The sequence below is a fragment of the Amblyraja radiata genome, unplaced genomic scaffold (assembly GCF_010909765.2).
Source record: "Amblyraja radiata isolate CabotCenter1 unplaced genomic scaffold, sAmbRad1.1.pri scaffold_589_ctg1, whole genome shotgun sequence".
NCBI lineage: Eukaryota > Metazoa > Chordata > Chondrichthyes > Rajiformes > Rajidae > Amblyraja > Amblyraja radiata.
In genome coordinates this window covers 55,640-61,810 of record NW_022630634.1, presented here as the reverse complement: position 1 = coordinate 61,810, position 6,171 = coordinate 55,640, and the positions used below count along the sequence as shown (strand labels likewise).

Below are 6,171 nucleotides of genomic sequence, written 5' to 3'. Positions count from 1 at the left end.
AGGAAGCTGGCGAAGGTGAAGCCCATTCTCGAGCGGCAGCATTTTGAGACAGTAATCCATGCCTTTATTACATCTAGGCTGGATTACTGTAACGCGCTCTATTTTGGAGTTGCTCGTTCTTCACTGGCTCGTCTCCAGTTGGTTCAGAATGCTGCTGCTCGCCTTTTAACTGGGACTCGAAAGAGGGAGCACATATCGTCAATTCTGGCCTCCCTCCACTGGCTCCCGGTGCACTTTCGGGTTCATTTTAAGATACTGTTATTTGTTTTTAAGTCTCTGAATGGGCTCGCCCCGCCTTACCTCTCTGAGCTGCTCCACCCATACGCTCCTGCCCGGTCCCTCAGGTCAGCTGGTCAGCTGCTCCTGGAGGTACCGAGGTCTAATCGAAAGCTCAGAGGGGATAGAGCCTTCTCTGTTGCTGCTCCGGCACTCTGGAACACCTTGCCGTTGCACATCAGACAGGCCCCCTCACTGTCCATCTTCAAATCCAGTGTTAAAACACATTTGTACTCCCTGGCTTTTGACCATGCCTGAGACTTTGCTTCTGTTTTTGGTGTTTTTTAATGTTTCTTTATTTTACATATCTTTTCCTACTACAGTATTTCTTTTGATTGTTATTATTGGTGTGTATTAGCTTTTTTGTCAATGATTAGTGATGTGTAGCACTTTGTTGCAAGTATGATTGTTTTTAAAGTGCTCTATAAATAAAATTATTATTATTATTATTATTATTATTATTAATTGTCATTGTCAGTGTACAGTACAGTGTACAGTACAGAGGCAACGAAATGCAGTTAGCATCTCCCTGGAAGAGCGACATAGAAATGGAATTTAAACTGGAGGTGGTGGAGGGAGGACTTAAGCCAGAAAGGGTTATTGGGAAGAAAGAGCTACTTTAAATTTAGTTGCATCTGGTTGGGTAACTATAGTTGGGTGGAGATTATTCCATGCTTTAATTGTGTGGGGGAAGAACATGTGTGTGTGTGTGTGTGTGTGTGTGTCTGAGTGTGTGTGTCTGAGAGTGTGTGTGTCTGAGAGTGTGTATGTGTCTGAGAGAGTGTGTGTGTGTGTGTCTGAGAGAGTATGTGTGTGTCTGAGTGTGTGTGTGTGTCTGAGAGTGTGTGTGTGTTTGTGTGTGTGTCTGAGAGTGTATGTGTCTGAGAGTGTGTGTGTGTGTGTGTCTGAGAGTGTGTATGTGTCTGAGAGAGTGTGTGTGTGTGTCTGAGAGAGTATGTGTGTGTCTGAGAGGGTGTGTGTGTCTGAGAGTGTGTGTGTGTGTCTAAGAGTGTGTGTGTGTGTGTCTGAGAGTGTGTGTGTGTTTGTGTGTGTGTCTGAGAGTGTATGTGTCTGAGAGTGTATGTGTGTGTGTCTGAGTGTGTGTGTCTGAGAGTGTGTGTGTCTGAGTGTGTGTGTGTGTGTGTGTGTGTGTTTGTGTCTGAGTGTGTGTGTGTCTGAGAGTGTGTGTGTGTCTGAGAGTGTGTGTGTGTGTGTGTGTGTGTGTGTGTGTGTGTGTGTGTGTGTGTGTGTGTGTGTGTGTGTGTGTGTGTGTGTGTGTCTGAGAGTGTGTGTGTGTGTGTATAGGGGGGTTGCACGCAAGGTCACCGGGTCAAAAGGCATGACGCATGAAGCCACTCAATCCATCTGGATTGGGTGCCGCGGTCTCCAGGGAGGGAGCAGCCGCTCCAGACAATTCCCGATGTTGGGGAAGTCCAGAACAAGGGGCCACACACACAGTTTAAGGATAGGGGAGAAATATTTTAGGACTGAGATGAGGAAAACATTTTTCACACACAGAGAGCGGTGAATCTGTGGAATTCTCTGCCACAGAAGGTAGTTGAGGCCACACAGTTCATTGGCTATATTTAAGAGGGAGTTAGATGTGGCCCTTGTGGCTAAAGGGATCAGGGGGTATGGAGAGAAGGCAGGTATGGGATACTGAGTTGGATGATCAGCCATGATCATAGCGAATGGCGAATGGTGCAGGCTCGAAGGGCCGAATGGCCTCTACTCCTGCACCTATTGTCTATGTTTCCATGTTTCCACCCCACAGTTACAGCTCCACCGCCATCTCCATCATCAGGGTCCAGGTTCCATCTTGTTCCCGCCCAAAGCTCCAACCGCCAACCGCGCGCCGACCTCGCCTGCCCTCACCTGCACTCACCAAGATAGCCGCCGACCTCACCTGCCCTCACCAAGATGGCCGCCGACCTCACCAAGATGGCCACCGACCTCACCTGCCCTCACCAAGATGGCCGCCGATATCACCTGCCCTCACCAAGATGGCCACCGACCTCACCTGCCCTCACCAAGATGGCCACCGACCTCACCTGCCCTCACCAAGATGTAGAATGGCGAATGGTGCAGGCTCGAAGGGCCAAATGGCCTCTACTCCTGCACCTATTGTCTATGTTTCTAAGACAACACTTCGCACAAACAGTGAACTCCCTCATAGAGTTGCCCACCAAACCTGTACTCTTTAGTATGGGCATCCTGCCTGACCCGCAGATGGCCGCCTCCCATTGACTTCAATGGAAGTGCCTTGCCCAAAGATGGCCGCCTCCCATTGACTTCAGTGTGCCTTGACCAGAGATGGCCGCCTCCCTGGCTTCACCTCCCATTGGCTTCAATGTAAGTGCCCTGATCACCTCACCAAGATGGCCGCCGACCTCACCTGCCCTCACCAAGATGGCCGCCGACCTCACCGGCCACATTTATAAAAAAGCCAACCAAAGTCTCTTCTTTCTCCGTCAGCTCAAGAAGTTCAGAGTGAGGGAACATCTCCTAATCCGATTTTACGCAGCCATCATCCAAAGCATGCTCACTTCATCAATAACAGTCTGGTACAGCAGTTTAGACACTCACTCCCGTAATAAACTACAGCGCATTGTCAACAAAGCATCCAAAATCATCAGCACTCCCCTCCCATCAATAGAATCACTCAATCTCAAACGGTCCATGTCAAGGGTGAAGAAAATCATTTCTGATCCCTCCCACCCAGCTCACCACATCTTCCACCTGCTGCCCTCAGGAAGGCGCTATAGCTCACTGCCTGCCAAAACATCACGATTTAAAAACAGTTTCTATCCATATGCAATTCGAACTCTGAACACTCTATGATAATATCACAAAGCCACCTCGTGCATGTTCTGTATACTGTATGTTGTTTGTGTTTTATGTTATGTTTGACGCCATGATCATATTGAATGGTGGTGCAGGCTCGAAGGGCCGAATGGCCTACTTCTGCACCTATTTTCTATGTTTCTATCCCTTTACTCTCTTTCCCTTTAACTCCATCCTCGACTATCCCATTTGACACCCCACCCCCCTTATTCAGTTTAAAACAACCCGTGTAGCAGTGGTAAACCTGCCTGCCAGAATGTTGGTCCCCCCCACCTGTTAAGATGCAATCCGTCCCTTTTGTACAGTTCCAAAACAGATCCCATTTGGTATTTGCCATTATTTTGCTGAGCTGGATGTTAGGTTAACAAATCACTCACTAAAGTAATGCACCAAAGAATGTGTGCAAAATTACATGATGTCACATTAATACAATTTTCAACTTTACAACACTTGTTTTACTGATGTGCCAAATTTCTAGGCTAGCTATCTAAGAATCTAATGGGGAAAAATGAATTTGGACTTACAAATATACGAAAAATCATGGTGGATTAAAAGATCCAAGCAAAAAACAAACCGAACATATATATAGAGGGAGAAAATCAACATTTCAAAAACGCAGTGTTGTGTTTAAAAAAAATATGCATAATAATAATAATAATACATTTTATTTATGGGCGCCTTTCAAGAGTCTCAAGGACACCTTACAAAAATTTACAGGTAGAGGAAAACATGCAAGGGGAATGAAATAAATAGTAGAGACATGACTAGTACACAAAGTAAAGTCAGAATTCAATTCAAAACACAATATGAGGCAATTAATGCACAGATGAAAAGGGAGGGGGACGTGGGGCTAAGGATAGGCAGAGGTGAAGAGATGGGTCTTGAGGCGGGACTGGAAGATGGTGAGGGACACGGAATTGCGGATCAGTTGGGGGTGGGAGTTCCAGAGCCTGGGAGCTGCCCTGGAGAGGGCTCTGTCCCCAAAACTGCGGAGGTTGGACTTGTGGATGGAGAGGAGACTGGCTGATGTGGATCTGAGGGACCGTGAGGGTTGGTAGGGGGAGAGGAGGTCAGTGAGATATGGGGGGCCAGATGGTGGAGGGCTTTGTAGGTGAGGATCAGGATTTTGTAGGTGATCCGGTGGGAGATGGGAAGCCAGTGAAGTTGTTTGAGGACTGGAGTGATGTGATGCCAGGATTTGGTGTGGGTTATGAGTCGGGCGGCTGCGTTCTGGACCAGTTGGAGTCGGTTGATGTAGGTGAAGCTGACGTCAAGGAGAAGTGAGTTGCAATAACCCAGTCGGGAGGAGATGAAGGCATGGATGAGTCTTTCAGCAGCGGGAGGTGTGAGAGAGGGTCTGAGTTTGACAATGTTGCGGAGATGAAAGAAGGAGGTTTTAGTGACATGGCGGATGTGAGGCTCAAGGGAGAGGGTGGAATCAAAGATCACGCCAAGGTTGCGGGCCTGGGGAGATGGGGAGACAGTGGTGCCGTCGATGGTGAGAGTGGGGTTATTGATTTTGCTGAGTGTGGCTTTTGAGCCTATGAGGAGGAATTCTGTCTTATCGCTGTTGAGTTTGAGGAAGTTATGTTGCATCCAGGTTTTTATAGCTGACAAACAGGAGTTGATATGGGAGAGGGGGGGAATTTGGTGCCGAGGTAGATCTGGGTGTCATCGGCGTAACAGTGGAAGTCCAGGTTGAAGTGGCGGAGTATCTGACCAAGGGGGAGGATGTAGATGATGGAGGAGGGGGCCGAGTACGGAGCCTTGGGGAACGCCTTGAGTGACTGTGGCTGTAGCAGAGATGTGGTTGTGGAGAGAGATGGTGGGATCTGTTGGAAAGGTAGGAACAGAGCCAGCTGAGCATACACTAGAAGTTGTAAAAATGATTAAGTATTGGCAGAAAACTGTGAAATTTTACTTCAGGAAAAGACAAAAACATTGAGGGAAGGTTTTTGATCAACAGTATAGACATAATATACTTTTCCATTTAGTGAGAGTAAAACAACTTTTACAAAGCTATCAACGAGATAACAAGTAGGTAATTTAGAGGCAATTTAGAGTCCAGGACAAGGGGTCACAGCTTAAGGATAAGGGGGAAATCCTTTAAAACCGAGATGAGAAAAACTTTTTTCACACAGAGAGTGGTGAATCTCTGGAACTCTCTGCCACAGAGGGTAGTTGAGGCCAGTTCATTGGCTATGTTTAAGAGGGAGTTAGATGTGGCCCTTGTGGCTAAGGGGATCAGAGGCTATGGAAAGAAGGCAGATACGGGATACTGAGTTGGATGATCAGCCATGATCATATTGAATGGCGGAGCAGGCTCGAAGGGCCGAATGGCCTACTCCTGCACCTAATTTCTATGTTTCTTTTAGTCAGTCAACTTTAGCTTAACAACAGCAACTTTGAGGTTGATTTGGCAACATTCAAATCAGTAACGTTGGCAAAAGTGTGTAAAAGTGTGTCGACCATCTGATTCGCTTTCAAGGACAACTTGTGCAAATTAATTTTAAACCATGTATAACCAGATTTTTAATTATGTAATTTATATGGGATACATAATCACATGGCACCTCAGAACCTACCTATGCAACATAACCGCAGCAGGGCTGCTGGTAAATCCTCCTCTTCGATCAGTAGTACAACCATTGGAGGGGCAGGAATCCGTAGCACAATTAGCCGATTGATATTACTGGACAGACTGCAGGAGGATGAAAGAATCTAGAATGAGTACATATTTTAATTCAGCGATAGTGATTCAGCAGTGGAAGTCTCACCTCACTATTACCACCATCTTTTGTACACGGCAAAGAGATTGTGTAGACTTATCCTCCATGACTCGTGGAATTCAGCTCCTGACGACTTTGGGGTGTGGGAGTAAACCGGAGAACCCTGAGAAAACCCAGCGAGGCCACGGGGGGGGGGGGGGGGAGAGAAGGAAGGAGCCAAGGCCGTGCAGCCGGCACCTGTAGAGAGGATCGAACCCGCATCTGTAGCAGCCGCTGTCTGTCTGTCTGTCTGTCAGTCGGCAGCAACTCTCCCGCTGCGACA

The 6,171-nt window shown here is 47.3% G+C and overlaps 1 long non-coding RNA gene across 1 annotated transcript; it reads left to right on the top strand.

The window, feature by feature from the left end:
- The first annotated feature begins 1,036 nt into the window (after positions 1–1,036).
- On the top strand, positions 1,037–5,950 carry LOC116970158. Its single transcript, XR_004411036.1, has 3 exons — positions 1,037–1,047; positions 1,187–1,195; positions 5,846–5,950. It is a non-coding gene; the product is annotated as an uncharacterized LOC116970158 (long non-coding RNA).
- The last annotated feature ends 221 nt before the right edge of the window (positions 5,951–6,171 follow it).